Genomic DNA, 19,342 nt, shown 5'->3' on the forward strand with positions numbered 1-19,342 from the left:
CAACAACCTCTCGCCTATTCTTTCTTCCTTGATACTGCCACATAATTGGGATCCTATCATTACCTCCACCCTCCACTTTTACCTTGTTCTTAAGGTAATGCTCTGGTTGCTCACCCCATTTCTTTAGCTGCATCAGATGAAACACTGAACATATCGACACTATTGTCTGAGGGTTTAGTTTGTAAACTACTGATCCGACTTTGTCCACTGCCTGATGTGCTCCGTAATACTTGGGAGATAATTTCACACTCTGCTTTTGCGGAACTGAAATTTGACAATAGGGCTGCAACTTCAGCCATACCCAATCAACAATTTGAAATCCCATCATGACGCTCCTTGTCAGCAAACTTCTTCATCTTCTCTTGAGCCAGCCTCAAATGTTCCTTACGCTCGCGCAATGCAGCATCTCTGTCTCGCGTTTGTCGGCCCAAAGTCGCATTGGCCGTACAGTCCCTCCCATAGTAACTCAACACTTCTGGTTGTCATCCATACACAATCCGAAAAGGGACAAAGCCAGTAGGAGCACTATACGAATATTACTCTAATAACTCGCCCAGTGCCACTAGTTCCTCCATTCTATCGGTCGATCACTACCGCGGCTCCTCCAATTCATTTCCACGCTGCAATTTACCTGTTCTATCTGACCATCCGACTAAAGATGAGCAACTGAGCTATGATGGAGTTTAGTATCGACAGTCGGAACGACTCTTACCAAAATTGATTCACAAACTCCTTATCTTGGTTCGAGATAATGGATTTCGACACCTCCACATATCGATACACTTTCACAGTCGTTTCTTGTTTAGTAGTCACGAATCTCCCATAGATCGATCACTTTCTTGAAGATCGGAATCGGGCTAACATCTTTTTCTTCAAGTCTTTCCAATCTTCGAACGACTCTCTGTTTCTCTCCGAACGGTACCAGTCTAATGCGATGTCGTCGAAATTAACAACCACCACCGTAATCTTCTTAGATTTAGTCAACTTGTGATCTTGAAAATAGAGGTTTGCCCTGTATAACCACATGTCTGGATCACTTCCGCCAAACACTGGCATTTTGACTTTCTTGAATTCATTCCGGTCACACATCGCTTCTTCACTAGCAGCTTTCACCGTACTATTTGCTTCGCACGCATTATGGGTATGCGATCTTGCTCCCTCTTCCGTCACCTTTGTCTTTCCCTTGGCCATTTTCGTCACATAAGAAACGAACATTTCTTGATATTTTTCTGCTTGCAATTCCATTCTCTCAATGCTCTTCATTATCGATGCCAACTTCTCCTCTATGGATGATACCCTCTGTATTTCGACTCTGTATTCAAAGATTTCTTGTTCCAGTAACTCCAGTTTTTCTTTAAGATGTTTCTAAACCATACTTGCCTAGGTATTTTGCTCTGATACCAATTTGTTAGGATACTGATTCGTGAATTCTTTATTAACGTAACAATAGGTACAATCTTCTGGAAAGAACAAGTGAACGATGAACAACTTTTTTATTAGATGATAGGAATCAAACAAGATTAATCGGTCGCTTACAATTATCACCCGATCGCTTACCAAATACTAAACAATCGTTTACATGTTCTACACGATCTTCCAATATTACTAAATGATCGCTTATTAAATCCTCCGCGAGCACTCATTAATTCCTACACAATCGCCTACAAACTATTACACGATCACTTACCCGGTTACTATAAGATCGCCCACTAGTTACTATATGATCGTCTACCAAATATTACACGATCGCTGAGCTCCGCTACACGATCGCTTAGGTCTGCTACACGATCGCCTAGAAGAAGTAGACGATATGCGACACACTGCGATGGCTTCTCCACGACAGCGCCTTCCGAACTCCCACTCTCGAGAGCTCTCTTTCCTCACTACTGATATTCAGACGTCGCTACTTCTCTTTCCGTTTCCTTCTTCTTTTAAACCTCCATTTCTTCCAACGGAATTAGAAGACATTCGTAACCGATTGAACCACCTCTTGTCTATTCTTTCTTTCTTGATCTTGCCACATAATTGGGATCCTATCAGTTTCTTTTGATATTATATCTAAAAATGAGGATCCTGAACCAAAATTTGTTGAAGAATGTTGACATAAAAAAATTGGTTTCAGTGGAAAGAAGCAATCGAGGCAAAATTAAACTCACTTTCAAGACGATAGATTTTTGGACTAGTAGTCCGAATATTAGAAGGTGTCAAACCTGTGAGATACAAATGAGTATTTGTGAGAAAAAGAAATGAACATAATGAGGTCACAAGATACAAAGCAAGACTAATTGCACAAGATTTTTCACAAAGACCTGGTATTGATTATGAGGAGACATATTCTCCTGTGGTGGATGCAATTACACTAAGATATTTAATTGACTTGACTGTGTATGAAAGTCTGGATATGCATCTTATAGATGTACTCACAACATATTTATATGGATCTGTTGATAATGATATTTATATGAGAATTCCAGAAAGAATTAAGGTACCTGAAACATGTACGTTAAATTCTTGGGAATGGTATTCAATAAAGTTACAAAGATCACTATATGGATTGATTGATTGAAACAATCAGAACCGATGTGGTACAATCATCTGAGTGGATATTTGTTGAAAAAAGGATATCAAAATAATCCAATATGTCCTCGTATTTTTATAAAGAAATCACAATTAGGTTTTGCTATTATAATTATATATATTGATGACTTGAATATAATTGGAACTCCTGAAGAGCTTTCAAAGGCAATAGAATTTCTTAAGAAAGAAGTTGAAATGAAAGATCTCGGAAAAAAATTTGCCTTGGTTTGTAAATTGAGCATTTAGTAGATTGAATATTTATTCATCAATCAACTTATACAGGAAAAATTTTGAAAAGATTTTGTATGGAAAAAACACATCCATTAAATATTTCAATGGAAGTCCGTTCATTGGATATAAAGAAAGATATATTTCGACCTCGAGAAGATAATGAAGAACTTGTTGGTCCTAAAGTACCATATCTTAGTGCAATTGGTGCACTTATATATCTTGCTAGTAATACAAGACCAGATATTGTATTTTCAGTAAATTTATTAGCTAGATATAGTTCTTCTCCTACAAAAAGACATTGGAACATAATTAAGCATATACTCCGTTATCTTCGAGGAATAATCGATATGGGTTTGTTTTATTCCAATAAATCAAATTTTGATATAGTTAGTTATGCAGATTTTGGATATTTATCTGATCCACACAAAGCTAGATTTTAAACAGGTTATCTGTTCACATGTGGAGGAACTGCTATATCATGGTGATCGGTGAAATAGACCATAACGGTCACTTCCTCAAATCAAGCTGAAATTCTTGCAATTCATGAGGCTAGTCGACAATGTGTATGGATAAGGTCAATGATTTAGCACATTCGTGAAACATGTGGCTTGTCTTCTAATAAATCTTTAAACAATATTATAGAAAACAATACAGCTTGTATAGTCCAAATCAAAGGATGATATATTAAAGGAGATAGAACAAAACATATTTCACCGAAACTTTTCTACACTCATGATCTTGAAGAAAATGGTGACATCACTGTACAATAAATTTGTTTGAAGGATAACCTGACAGACTTATTTACAAAGGCATTACCAACCACAACTTTTGAAAAATTGGTGCACAACATTGGAGTGTAGCGACTCAGATATTTTAAGTAATGTTTTCGTAAGGGGGAGTAAATATATTGTATTGTTTTAGGAGTATGTATTATATGAAATATGTATTTTTTTTTCTCCAAGGATTTTTTTCCCATTGGCGTTTTCCTAGTATGGTTTTAACGAGACATATTTCATATATATATATGGGCATCTAAGGAGGAGTATTATAAATATCATAAAAATAGATGCCCAATATTTAGTGTTCTAAAAGTTATGTGTCATTTTTCATGTTGTCCATGTGGCTTGCAATAATTCATGTTTGGTGTTCATATAAGTCCACGTCCTACTCGCTACTTTGTCTATAAATAATACATTTTGTGGATCTTAAGATTATACACATTGGTGAGAATAAAATAAAATTTTCATATATTTCCTATTTCCATAAAACTATATTTTTTATTTCTATTATTCCTATTTTCATAAAATTATAATTTTAGTTATTTTTAATTTAGTTATTTATAAGTTTAGTTGTATTTTATTATTTTTTATATATATATATTCTCCATATCTGTTGTGTTCCTCAATTTCCCGATACAATATGATATATATAATTATATATATTTATATGTACTTGTCACAGTGATGGTTAGAATGTTTTATGGGAAGCTATTAATTTAACTTTTCTCAGTTTATTTATTTAAGTACTTCCTTTTCCTTTTTTAAAGAAGGTAGGTGAAGAAAAAGAAATGTATAATAATTAATATCTTGACAACATATAAAGATTCAAACACCCTTATCCAAAAGTAAATACAAACAGTAATCACATGGATTCCATTTGAAAAATTACCGTTTAAACTTACAATTTTTTTATGATTTAAACTTTATTATTATAATTATTTTATTGACCCACACAAATTATGAAATATAAGAATTTGGTATATTAAATTTAGAACAACTTCAAGTTTTTTTTTTTTAAAAAAAGATATTGATCGCAATTAAACTTTCAAAGAGACAAGTGTTATTAATTGTAATTATACCAAATTTTTAGATTCAAAACAAATTAAACAATCATAAATACTAATTATCAAAATTTTATTTCCATTTCATCCATGACTGAATAATATAAATTATATTTCACGTGTCAAATCTTTCAAAATAATATTTTTAAATTAATTTATTAATTAAAATTTTATTTGGTCCAAGTAATTCATAGTGACAATAATATAATAGTATTTATTAAAAAAATAATAAAATAGTAGAAAGCGAGATAGTTTTGAATTAAATATCACCTTATTCAACCATTTGGATAAGAGCTTCAATGGATTGAGTTCACATGGTTTACAAAAATGACTTTAATTAAGGATGGTTTGATAACGATTTTAATCGATTTAGATTATTATTATTATTATTTTTGAAATTGATGCTTCTTTTAAGTCGATTTTTAAAATTTATGTTGTTTTCTTCCTATTATTTACTTTATAATTATTTAAATAAATACTTGAATTTTTAGTCAAACTCTAAAAACAAAAACTACTCATTTGTATTGTGCAATATCTAGGAGATGGTAGATCGAACTTTTAACTTCTAGAGAAGATCATGTCAATTACTATTGAACTAACTGCTAAGCTTATTTTGATAAAAAAAAAAAAAAAAAAAAGCTACTCATTGAAAATTACTTTTTTAGTTCTTAAAAAGTTGGACAATTTTTTAAAACGTGCAAAACTTAAAAACTTATAAGGAGGAGTGTTTAAAAGTTTAAGTTTAAAAAATGAAAGACCAAGAACAAAAAAGTAACATCATCCCTATTTGATGATCATTTAATTTTGAAATTTGTGCTTGATTTCATATAACTTCTTTATCATGGTTTTCGTGATTCCTAACTAATCATATCAATTCTTAGTTAAATTATGAAAAAATAATAATAACAAGTTCTCAAAAAATTGCTCTTTAAAGCCACCTTCAATAATATTTTGATTTTTGATTTTTGAAAATTAGATCTATAAAATACCACTTCCATCAATTGATTTATATGCTTTGTCATCAACATTTAGGAAAACATTTTCAAATTCAGAGCCAAAAATTTAAAAATTGAAAAAAAAATTAATTAACTTTAAAAAAGTTATCTTTGTTTTTTAAATAGCCTAAAAACTCAAATGTTTAGGTAGAAAGTACGAAAACCAAACATAAGAAATTGTGCAAAAACAAACTTATAGACACCAGTTTCAACTCCAAATTTCTTCATTTATTATCTTTCTTTTACCAATCATTTAAAAAAAAAGCCAATTTTTAAAATTAAAAAAAAATAACTTTTAAAAATTTATTTTTATTTTTGAAATTTCACTCAGAATAGAATTATTGTACTTAAAAAAAATGCAAATCATGGAAATCTTAGATTTTTTTTTTTTTTTAAAACACTTGTAAAAAGTAGTTTAACATTAATTAATTAATTAGTCATTCTTTTCTTTTTTTTTTTTATTTCTTTGTCCTTTTCTTTGGCAAAACTCACTACCAACAGACAGCGGCATTGCTAGGTGTCTGTTGTTTTGCCATCGCTAGGTGTTTGGAAAAAGCAAAGATTTGGGCGCCATTGTTTCCGGATCATCTTCTCTTCTTCCCATTGGCAGTGAGCTAACGGACATCGCAATGCTGTTGGCCGATGGCAATGGCGGCACACTCTGTTGAAAGAAGAAGACAATTTGACATAAAAAACAATCATATTGAAAATTTATCAGAAAAAACCCTCAATTTTTTCCATATTTCACTTGTTGGAATAGTTTTTTTCAGTACACCGAAATTCCACCAAAGGTTTTGGAAAAATTAATAGAATTTTGATGTTCTTCCTGCGCGAGATTTCAAAGAAAAAATCTAAAACAATCAATTAGATGAAAAAGTTTATTTTTTTTATTCAAATCTCGATGGTTGATCTCGATTGGGATGGATAGAGGAAAACCATTTTAACGATTTTTCTAAAAGGGTGCTAGTTGTGAATTATGAAAACATTTGAAGATTATTTCTGATAATTTTCCATTAATATTCTTATGATAATTCTAGAATTAAATTTTCGTCGGGATGCCAACATGTCAATGAGTTCAATATTGACATAAAAGATGAATCAAGCTGAATTCTTAAGGGGAGCCTAAGATTTGTCTTTTGAGAAGAAATTTTTTGTCTTAGAGGGAGCCTAAGACATAGTTGCAAGAAGAAGGAGTTCTTCAACTTAGGGGAAGCCTAAGTCTTATCATTGAATCATCTTCACTAGTAGTGGGAAACATTACGTTGAAGAGAGAGAGTCTCATACACTAAGGAAAGTCGAAGTAGTTGTCACTAAAATTTGCATACTTAAGGGGAGCCTGAGTGCTATTGAAAAGGATTCTTACATCTAAGGGCAGACTAGATGATCATTAAGTAAGACTCTATATGTGTCACTGTAAATGTCGTTACTATACAGATAAGTATTTCGTTGTAAAAGCTTGATTCTTTAATCCTAGTGAATTATTTTTCCTGGGCACATGGCCCCCTACACGTAAGTCATTTATAACCAAACTGGATACTAATCTCTGCATGTCTTTTTATTTGTTCTATTAGTTGTTATTATATTGTTGTTACAATAAGTGCTTGAGCATCATCTTTGATAACTGTGAACTAGTTGTTGAATTACTTTAAAATTTTAGTTGTTAATGTATCTTAATAAATTTAAAAGAATTAAAAGAGTTAAATTAATCCAATTTCATTATTTTCCATCATTTTTAAAATTAATTACAAAATTTTGCTTTATAATTATTTTAAATTAATTAAAAGACATTGACATCACTAATTGAAAATGAGTATTTAATGAAAAATTAAGATTAACAAATGTAAAATCTTGAAACCTAAGGACCAAGTTGAAACAAAACTCAAATCTTAAGTGTAAAACTATAACATTTTGAAACCTAGGCACTAAATTGAACCAAACTCAAAACTTAAAGAATGAATGTGTAACATTTTGAAACCTAGGAACCAAATATAAACTAGACCAAAAATCTAGGAACCAAAAAAAATACTTTTCCCAAAAAGAAAAATTCATCATTCAAAAAAATAGTTTAAAAAATTAATAAAAGTTGCCACCTCATTAAATTTTGACAACTCAATATGTCATGTCACTTTTCTGTTAGTCAACTAATGATCAAATTTGTTGGATTTCAACGAAATATTAGAAGTGTAATTATCCCACATGTGAAAGATTGAAGAAAGTAACAAGCAGGAAACCCTATAAAAGAAGCCTATGCTTTTGGTTTCTAACAATCCCAATTTGAAACACTTTAAGCTTGGTATACTAGCTCAATTGTATGAGTGGTGTAATTTTTGGGGGCGTGTTCTTGTAATTGCGAACATGGAGAGATTTGTGTGATTGTAATAATTCTTCACATAGTCAAATTTTTCTAGTTTGTGGTTCTTTCTCTCCAGTTTTGAGTTTTTCCACTTTAATTTTTGTGTACCTAGTTTATTGCTTTCTTTTAATTTCTTTGTTATTTTTATGCTTATTCCTACGATAGTACTGAGAGTTTTTTTTCCCCAACAAGCGATATTAGAACTTTAGGTTTGTGTTTCTTGCATTTCTGAGTATGCTCTGTGGTTGTAGCATTTTCTGAACCTCTACACTAGAAAATAATTCTTGAAATAGGTTGCAGGGTCTGTGAATAGTATAGGTTGTTCACTATTTGTAGATTTGCTAGGAGTAAAGCAAATATGTCAAGCTTTATGAGTTTAATAAAATTTGATGTTGAGAATTTGATAGAAGGATCAACTTTGGCTTGTGGCCAGTGGAAGTTAAGGACGTGCTGAAATAATTTAGGTTACACAAGGCCTTGAAGGGAAGACCAAATAGTGATACTTCTAAAGAGTTATGCAATGATGGTGGTCTAGGAGAGTCCAACGACAGTTCTAGTAAAGTTTCTAAGAAGTCTAACATTAGCGATGAAGATTGGGAGGAAATGAATTTGAGAGCTGCAAGTGAAATCAAGCTAAATTTGACTAAGTATATTCTTGCAAATTATGTGCATGAAATTTTGGCAGCCAAAGAGTTTTGGGAGAAACTTGAAGCAATGTATCATGCAAAGAGCATTTTAAATCGATTGTGTCTAAAGGAGAAGTTTCACATATTGTGCATGGTGGAAGATACAAAAATCTTAGATTGTCTAGGTATTCTCAATTGCAACATTTTTTAGCTAAAGGTGACCAAATTGAAGATAGATGATGAAGATAAGGTACTCAAAGTCATCTTGCCACTTTCCTCTTCTTATGAACACATGAAACTAATTTTGATGTACAAGAAGAAAACTTTAGATTTTCCTGAGGTTACTAGTAAACTTTTATTAGATGAAAGAATACTAAAGAGTGAAGAGCATACTCCATAGGAGAATTTAGTACTACTGACAACTAGCAATTATAAAAAGAATAAAGAGTTCGGGTAGAAAAAATATTGTTTGGAATGTAGGCAGTCTAGACACATGAAAAGGGATTGTCATAATAGAGCAAGTTCATCGAAAGGCTCTTGATTAGGTGGTAATAACGTCGTCGCCATCATCACGGATGATGACAATTCATTCTTTTGAGGAAATATAGCATTCATCCTCATGGTATGTCTGCTTTACCATAATAGAGGATGTGATATTAGCGGTTTCACAAGTTTTCTCATGAGCATTGTCTTGGTAGTCATATAAGATGCATGGTTAAGTTATGTCGATGACTGAAGAACTTTCAAGTGAGTCAAGTAGGTAGAAGTTGCACCATAAATTTCGACAAGGGTTTATTGACATGTGACGAAAAGAAAAATTTTAGAATGTGGTATTCCAAGTGGTCTACTCCCTATGGAGGGGTAGATTATAATTCTCTGAGTTGAGAACTATGATTGTTAGTGAAGAAAATGGATGTAGCAGAAGCTATTGATTTTTCAAATATCTTGTCAAGGAGAAATTTGTTAGATTTTGGCAGAATATTAGAAGTGCAATTGTCTCACATCTGAAAGTTGAAGAAAATGATGGGCTTTAAGCACTATAAAATGAGCTTGTGCCTTTGGTTTCTAATCATCTCAATTTGAACCACTTTAAGTTTGGTATACTAGTTTAGTTGTTTGAGTGATATAATGCTCGATATACTAGCTTAGTTGTGCGAGTGACATAATGCTTTGAGGAAGTACTCTTGTAATTGGAGTTGAGGAATTTGTAATGATTTTTCACATAGTGGAATTTTTTTTAGTTTGTAGTTTTTTCTTCGATTTGGAACTTTTCCACATTAATTCTTGCATTCCCAGTTTTATTACTTTATTTTAGTTTCTTTGTTATCTTTTGCTTATTGCTACAATAATATAGTATGGGTCTTTTTCCCCAACAAAATTAATTTGGAGACCATTAAAAAGTATTTTTCATACTTTTTGAATTTAAGTGTTCATTTTGAAATTTCAAGGATCATGACACTAACATCAAACTTTAGGGATTAAAATGAATTTTACCGAAACTTCTATTGTGTTGGAACAAACTGATAAAACAAGAAAGTTCATCGTGTCAGAACACCGATAAAACACAAGAAAAAATCAATAAAAATGTATTTCTAAAAAGACAATAAAATGTCACCGTTAATAATATGATAATCATTTTAGCTCTTTTTTAATAAATGGCTAAATCTTCAATAAGTATAAAATGTTCGATCATTAATATAAATATTTATTATTTTTTATTATTTTTCATTAATATTCACGTACTTGACATTATTAAATAATATGAAGTTCTAAAAGGAGTAACACAAAATGATTTTAAATCTTCAGTAAATATAAAATATTCGATCATTAGTATAAATACTCATTATTTTTTATTATTTTTCATTAATATTCACATACTTGACATTATTATTTAATAATGAAGTTCTAGAAGGAGTAACACATGATGAACAATCACGATTCTATTATTATGTGAATAACATTTTACTTTCAACGTATTATTCTTAAGTTTTTGCTATGGTACCTTACTCAAAGATTAATTTTAAAAAATTTAAGAAAATTCTAAATAAATAAAGTACAGTCTTTTAAAAGGAAAAACCAAACACAAGATCAATTCTTTTAAAAGGAAAAACCAAACACAAGATCAATCCGTCCAAGTATACTTTATATTATTATTATTATTATTGAAATACAGAAATATGACTTGTAAAAATCAAAGGCAAAAAATAATGGATATAAAGATTGAAGTTCAACTTAGTTTAAAATTTTAAAATTAAGATTAGAAAATAATTAAAAGTTGTTAAATGATGTAAGAAACGACGTCACTTTGCTTGGGAGACATGTCTTGCCAGCTTCAGCCTCCTTTTTGACCTTCTAGACAATCCTTTTGAAGACGGGTCAAACTCAAACTCCCTATTTTCACACACTTTATTATTATTTTTTCTGTTTTTAAATTATTATAATAATAATGAATATTATAAAAAAAAGAAATACTTTTATTTTCTAAAATAAGTATGAAAGCTTTTGAAATACCTGTCTTTATTCTGTTGTTTTTAAATATAGACGTGTGCATGTTGGGGATTCACAAGGAGGTCAAAGGTTAGGAGTGGTTAGGATTTCTTATGGGGCAAGTAATTTGTAAAATTAATTTAAAGATTAGGCTGGATAATTTTTTTTAATATATATATATATATATATATATATCTTATAACAATCTGAACTTGAAAATGGATTTTTAATCATTTATTATTTCTAAATATGGAATCTATCAAGTAGAGACATAGATATGGTTACAAATACGATCGGATACGGTGATTTATCAATTTCTAAAATACTAAGATACAAATATGTTTAAGGATGCGTCATTTTTTTTTATATATTTCTAAAAAACGAGGATACTGATACTTTGAAAATACATTTTCTTTTTCTTTAAAAAAAATCTAGGATATAGATAAATTTAACGTACAAGTTAATAACAATGACACAAAATAGAATACAAACACTGAAATACAATATAAAAAAGCGATATCTAAGATATTGAAGTACAATAGTTAATAAAATGTAATAGAAAAGTGACTTATATTGCAAAGAAGAAGAAGAAGAAGATTAGAGGGAGAAGTATGAAGATAAACGAAGAACTTCTTCATTGAATTGTTGAAGATATCCAAATGGTTTATATTTTGATGAACTTTTTGGGGACTCAAATGCGAAAATGGAGATTAGATGATTCTAGTATAGAGTTTGGTCCGTTATTTATTTATTTTTCCTTTTAGTTTTGGATTTGAGTAAGTAAGCATTTTAAATAGGTCGCCTAGTTTTAGATTGGGAAAGATTAGATGAATTGTTTGTCTTTTTTCTTTAAAATACGCGTAGAAATAGATACGTCAAATCGTGTGTCAGATACGTATCTGAAAACTATCGGTATCCGATACATATCTGATACAGATTCTTTGTCTGACATGAAGTATCTGTGTTTGATAGCATGAAATAGTTATATTAACTAGTTCTAATTGAAAACTTAACTTCAAATCCTTGATTTGAATAATTAATAAAGTATGCTAATAATTAGTTACTTCAAATCCTTGATTTGAATAATTAATAAAAGTATGCTAATAATTAGTTTTGTTGTAATTAATTTAATAATTATTTTTTAAAGTTAGGAATCGAATCATCAACCTTTTAAATAGTGATTAATATCTTATCTACTAAGTTATGTTTAGATTTAAGGTTCAATAAATTAATTAAAGTAAGGTAAATGAAATTCATTAATTAATTTTGATACCAATTAAATACAAGATGAATAACTTATAATTTTCAGTCCATTCTAATTATTTTAAAATTTTAAAATTTGTTCTAAATAGAAAAATCGTTGAAAATATTTTCAAATATAACAAAATGTCACTGTCTATTAATAATAGATTGTATTAATCTATCAATATTAGTAACATTTTGCTATATTTGTAAATATTTTAGTTCATTTAATTATATTTAATAACAACCCTTAAATTTTTAATTTTATCAAATTAAATATCACATGGTATGATTTATATGCTAATCTAATTATACGTGACCGTTAACCTTTAATTTAATTTGATTCAACCTCTAAAGTTTAGGAAAATCATTTAAAATTTTAATACTCTCGAGGTTGTGTCAATATTAGTAGTACATTTGGTATATTTTTAAATTTGGTGTATTAGTCAACTGACATTCTTTATATTTGACATATGATTTCACTGATATACTGAATATAAATTATATATGCTATATAATTGATATACCAATTTTATCGATCAATAAGTGTTTGTGCATTTGTTATTATTTGTAGACTTAATTTTAATTATTGATTTGTGGTAGAAAATTACATAATTATCATTAATTTATAATGGTTCAACTCGTCTCGTTTTGGTAACTATTTGAAATTAATGTAAATAAGCAACCGATATACAAATATTACATTGAAAATTGAATTTTGAATGATTGCCAATATACTATTGATATACTTGAACGAATGCATTTTTAAAAAGTACCGATATAATGTACTTAAAATGAATTTTAAATTAATGTCAATATACGACTAATACACATATTTTATTTTTTAATATGACTTGGAATGATGTTGGATATACTACTAAACACTAATAATATATTTGACATAAGTTTTGATCAAGGATTATACACAAATGTTATACTTTTAAATGCATTGCCCCTAAATCTAGCATACTAAGTTGTATATGAAATATAAGTATCCATTATAAAATTTGTTTACCAAACTAAATGATGCTTATATATCATCAAAATCATATCAAATAAACAATAAATCGATTAACTAATATATATTATATTTAATTTTAATATATCAGTTGACATAATTAATACAATTAAGAAATAACATAAAACTGAGATAAAAAGTTGAAAATATAATATAATTAATGTCAAAATCTAAATCAAACCATCTAAATTTAACTAATGGAATGAAAACAACATCACATTAAAAAAAACAAAAAACATCCAATTAAAGTCATGATATATCATATATATATATATATTATATTAAATATATCAGTTGATATACAAATATAAAGTATAAGTTGACTCATATGTCGAATATAATGTATATCAAATTTATCCAGAAAAATAGAAAACTAAAATTAGATTTGAAAAACAAATACTCCTATTTATTTTATTTCTTTTTGTCACCCTTGCAATTAAAATAAAATTAAGAAGAAAAAAAAACTTGTGGCGCAATATGAATACGATGTGAAGGCACTCACATCTTGACATATATTTTATTTGGACATTTTTTCGAACTCAGTGATTTATATATTTAAATAAAGTTCTTTTGAGTTGTCACCAATTATAGCTTTGATAGTGTCATTGATCAACTTTTCTTCAAGCTAAAGTTGAAAACATAATAATTATATCTTTGATTTGGATGTCCTTTGAATTATTTTAATTAAAAGTATTACTATTATCATTAAATAAATTATATTTAATACTATTATGACGAATTTTATAGCCTTGTAAAAATACTTTGTCAAATAATGTTGTTTGAATGGGCTTCACATTTCTTTTCGAGTTAAATTGCTAATGGAGAGTTTGTATAAACGGAGATTATTAGCTCATATGGAAATAAGGAAAAACAAACTAAATAACAGTAAAATATAGGGGTGGTAATCGGTTCGATTTTTTCGGGTTTGGATCAATCAAAATCCAAGCCATACCGATTAGTTTTATAAAGAGAACTAAACCAATGTTCAATAAAGGACAAAACTAGTTCGGATTTTGATTGATTGATTCCATGTTAGTTTGGTTTTCGATTTTGGACCCAAACGGTCATTTTTCTTATTCATTTTTTTTCAAATTTTTTTCGTTTTTGTTTTGAATTGGTCATTTTTGTTTATCTCAAATTAAAATTTGGACTATTTCTTTTTTTAGATTGAAATTAGGTATTTTTGTTTCTTTTCATTTAGATAATAATAATTGGATCTTTTCTAAATAGTAAATATATACTTAAACCATAATAAGTAAACTACTGAGAGTAAAAGTAATAATACAATCCATCGTTCATCCAATGAAATAAAACACTACTAGTACATTGTTCATCAAAGTTTATGTGTGTATTTATTATCGATTTGGTTCGGTTTTGATTGTTTTTTCAATTAAAAAGCCAAATTGATCCAATAACTTTTGGTTTTCTTCAAACATAAACCAATATGTCCAGCTTTATACCAAAAACCAAACCAAACCGATGGATCTGCTTGGATTGGTTCGATTTGTCAAATTGTTAGTTTTTTTATTGCACTCCTAGTAAAATGTAAGATTTTGCCTGTAATGTGTTTATAATTTTTTGTGCAGAAACAAATTCACACAACCATTTAAGTTTCATTTGATAATCATTCCGTTTAATTTCTTATAATGATTTTCATCTTTATAGTTGAATTAAGCCAAATTTCAAGAACGGAAACATATTTTTAAAACTATTTTCTTTTAATTTTCAAAACTTGGATTAGTTTTTGCAGACATTGGTAGAAAAATGTAATAGATAATAAAATAAGAAATTTCGAGATAAAATAAATATTTGTAGACTTAAGTTATAAAAACTAAAAACTTAACGATTACCGAATGAGAGGTTAATTTCACTCCAAATTAGTTCATTTGCTTGGTAAAGTAAGCACAATTAAGCACAAAATTAGAGGTAAATCACGACATTCTCCATAACTATATATTAAAACTTATCTTATACACTTCTGGTTAGACGAATTTACATTGAGACTATCCAGATTTGAGTAGGCCCATTATGGAGGGTGAAGACGAAATGGAGCAGGCCCAATATGGCCCAATACATTCTATATTGTTTGTTTTCTTCTTTTAAGGTGTATTTGATATTAATCTTAGGGGTTGTTTGGGGCCAACATGAGATGGTATATCCCACATCATATATCATTTCAGTATTTGAAGTCCCTATCCTATCTCACCGATTTTAATTGTTTGTGAGTCTATTTTCGTAACGTGTTTTGTATCTCACTGTCATTTTCCTTCCGTGTATCGTATATCATCTCAGTGTTTGAACATACTCGATCAGAACTCTCCAGACATCAGAATACCCCACATCTATCATCCCAGCGCCTCAAACAGTCCCTTAAAGGTTGCCACCATTGGAAAATTGGGGTGGGTCAAGATGAAAATAGACCTTTTTATATTGATTTTTGTGTATTTTTAATTTTATTGATTTATGGATAGTAGTCTCAAGTTAACGATCGTGAGAACAACTTTTCTTTCAATATAAATATCAAATTTTGTCATAATTTTCGTGTACATTATTAAATTTTAATGATTGATTTTTTTTATTCTACTGTAATGAAAATAATTTTATATATTATATTAAAAAAGGGCATTATTTTCCTATGAAATTAAAATATGGTCCAGATAGAGTATAATAATAAGTTGTTGTGCCATAGAAGAACCACTTCTTTGAAAGCAATTACGGCACGATATCGGTACTAATTGTTATGTCGGTTGCTCCTCAAGGTTAAAATACCTTCCAGTTTCAGGTGTGCACTCGTCAGAAAATGGATTGGAATCAATGAAAATTATGTTTAGAAAACAATAAATCTAGAGGAAAAACATATGAATAGGAAAGACAAAAATTGCTCTATCTCATTCTTTTCAAAACTAAGAGCTATTTAGGAAAAATTGTTTCGAAATTAAATTTTAAAACGATTTTAGAATGAAATGAAATTAATTCTTGGAATTAATCACCAACAATTAATTTGTGTATTTTCTTTTGCTATGTTAGTCATTTCCAACAATCCTCCACGGATAACTATAACAAAAAAAAAAAAAAAAAAAAAATTATAAAACCTGTTTTCTAAGCAAAGTTGAGACCAAACTTAAACATCAATGTCTTGACGATTTGAATTGATGCATGGTGAAATGGGGCAACAATTTTGTTAGAGAGAGTGAATTACCTCTTGAACTATCAATAACTATGGTTGAGGCCCCCACAACACTTTTGACTCCTTAAATTTACATTGATTCCGTGATAAAAGTGTGCTATTTAAGGCCATGCACATAGAACCTCAGGTTAACATGAAAGCTTTAAAAAAAGACACTTAAACCTTTTCATAGAAGGTGACAACACCTTCACAATCACGTTACTTGCTTCATCAAGTCTATCGCAATAGACCACTCAATAACTAAGCTATAAAGACTTCACATCTAGTCCATACCAAAACCAACTTCATCAAGTCTGTCAAAGACAAACCAATAAAAAACTGAGTTATGAAGATTTTACAACCATCTATCAAGTCCATATCAGGACCACCTAAAGAAATGGCTATGGAATTTAAAAATTTTAGTTCTATCCATTAAGTCTATACTAGGACTACCCAAATAAAGGGCCATGGACCATCAAGTCTATTGCAACAGACCACCTAAATAAAAGGTCATGGAACAGGGTTTAAGTCCCATACTTGTTGAAAATTCTACAATTACTCTTCTTGTTAGGTCTTTGGTTAGAAGATCCATCGAGTTCCTTTTAGACCTCACAAACTTCAAGAAGATAACTCATTCTTTCAACAACTATTTCACAACTCCATGTCTAAGGTGTTTTGCCATTATACACATTATTCTTGACAATTTCTATGACAGTCTGTGAACTGTGCAAAGAGTTTGGTACTGATGCCCTCACAATGGTACATCTTCCAGTAGGCTTCTAAGCCATTCATACCGATGTCCTGCTAATTCTAAAGCAATAAATTCACACTTCCATGAAGTAGCTCCTCTACCCAATAAGAACACATATCCATTAGTAAAGCTTACTTCGTCATTCTAAGTTACCTAGTTTGCATACACTACCCTTCTAATATGGTAAAAAAAAAAAATGCAAACAATAATCTACTATACCATTAAGATACCTTAATAAACGACGAACAACAATAAAATGATCTTTTTCAGAATTATGTGTATATCTACTCAATCTTCTCACAACATATGCAATAATAGGTCTAATATAGTTCATAAAAAACATAACACTTCCTATAATCTTTGCATTTTCAGATCGAGAAACACTATCTTCCTTTTTTTTCTTAAGACTTATACTAGTATCATAAGGGTTCTTACATGAGTGTCGTCAAACTATCAAATCTCTTTAACAATTTTGAATGTGTGATTGACATAAATAAAATCCATTTTTAGTAACACTAAGCATCACATTAGCCTCATATAAATCGTTTTTTTTCAATTTGTGAGGACATAAATAACTTTGTATCATTACTTCCATCTATATTGTATCAAAGATCAATATATCATCAACATACAAATAGATAATCACACGATCAGCTCAAATAAATTTGAATGAACACATGTATAAAAGGATATTAATGAATATTCACATAATCACCTCAAACAATTTGAGTAAATGACTTCTTTATATCTATGTGATGTATTATACAAATCCTAATAAGACTTTGTAGTAGCTGTTTCAAATATTTTAGTCATATGAGAATATGCATCAAAATATTTTACGATCTATTTAAACCTAACCTGTTTATTTCCTTTAAGAAATTCTACTAAATCCATGAAGTTTTCATTTTCTCTTTTCAAGATTCTAGATATACTTAATAAAATAAAGACATTGAAATTATATGTACACATCTATGTACCCATTATGATTTTCTTATCTAACCAATGTTGGACTTTGGTTGCATTTTCAACATTCCTCCTTCGAACAAAGGATCACCAAGCCTACCCTCACATAGCCTTTCATCTGTCTAACTCTTATCTAGACTAACTCCTCTTCACTAGAGCATGACGTCTATCTAATAGAGTTCAACTATAGATCGCACCATGACTACTTTTGAGACTCCTCTATATCTTTTTTCGGCATCTGAAGATCATACCAACATAGTTAAACTAGGGACATGACTCTAATACCACTTGTTAGGAGCAACAACCCTCAAAATATCTCCACAGTGGTATGATATTGTCTACTTTCGACACAAGTCCTCATGACTTTGTTTTTGGTTTCACCTCAAAAGACCTCATACCAATGGAGTAATTATCCTCACTTATATACATATCGAGATCTTGAAAAAATGCTCAATTGGATGCATGTTAGGACAACTTTAGCAATTCTGGATAAGTCAAACGCCTAGGGGGAAGAAATGATTAAGTGTTAGACAACCATGCTTTGATCTAGGCACAATCAAGTGAAAATATTAGGGTTGGATGCATGGTAATGAAGTAAAGAACGCATAAAGGTCCAGGCTGGAAATTTGGCTAAGTGTTGGAAAGCATATGACCTAATCATGAGGTAGAACCCTAGAGCTTAAAGGTTGGACGCCCAAGGAGTATGTAACACCCTAGGCCCAGGATTCGGAATCCAGATTCGGCCCCTAATGGCCCCACTCACGGGTCCTTTCAGCATGCTTTGTCCTCACTCACATGCATCCTAGGAAAATTTCCCAGAGGTCACCCAACATAGGATTGCTCCAAACGAAGCGTGCTTAACTTTGAAGTTCTTATGATTGAGCCACCGAAAAGGAAGGTGCACCTTGTTGGTATAGGTAGTAACTTTCAATTCTTTTAAGCCTTTCTTAAGGATACTTTCATGTCCTCAGGATCCCTCTCATTCAGATGTGATACCGGTTCATTCATGTACCCCTCCTGAACTCGGGTTGTTAAAGAGTATATTGGACACATGGGGCGATAAATAAAGGAAAGGAAGATTAGAGCTTGGGGT

Source organism: Benincasa hispida, chromosome 6 (genome assembly GCF_009727055.1).
Source record: "Benincasa hispida cultivar B227 chromosome 6, ASM972705v1, whole genome shotgun sequence".
NCBI lineage: Eukaryota > Viridiplantae > Streptophyta > Magnoliopsida > Cucurbitales > Cucurbitaceae > Benincasa > Benincasa hispida.